This window comes from Orycteropus afer, unplaced genomic scaffold (genome assembly GCF_000298275.1).
Source record: "Orycteropus afer afer isolate SDZICR_OR568_19922 unplaced genomic scaffold, OryAfe1.0 scaffold00175, whole genome shotgun sequence".
In the NCBI taxonomy this organism is placed as follows: domain Eukaryota; kingdom Metazoa; phylum Chordata; class Mammalia; order Tubulidentata; family Orycteropodidae; genus Orycteropus; species Orycteropus afer.
In genome coordinates, this window is record NW_006921762.1 from 5,348,797 (window position 1) to 5,349,315 (window position 519).

Consider the following 519-nt stretch of genomic DNA (forward strand, 5'->3'; position numbering starts at 1 on the left):
GCTCAAGGCAAAGAATACCAGAAAGATGTCTACTTGTGTTTTATTGACTATGCAAAGGCATTTGATTGTGTGGATCATGACAAATTATGGATAATTTTGAGAAGAATGGGAATTGCCAAACACTTGATTGCACTCATGAGGAACCTGTACCTTGACCAGGAGGCTGTTGTTCGAATGGAACAAGGGGACACTACATGATTTAAAATCAAGAAGGGAGTGCATCAGGGTTGTATCCTTTCCCCACACTTATTCAATCTATATGCTGAGAAAATAATCCGAAAAGCTGGACTATATGAAGAAAAATGTGGCATCAGGATTGGAGGAAGAATCATTAACAACCTGAGATATGCAGGTAATACAACTTTTCTTGCTGAAAGTGAGTATGACTTGAGGCACTTACTGATGGAGGTTGAAGAATACAGTATGCAGTATGGATTATGTTTCAATATAAAGAAAACAAAAATCCTCACAACTGGACCAATGAGCAGCATCACAATAAATGGAGAGAAGATTGAGGTT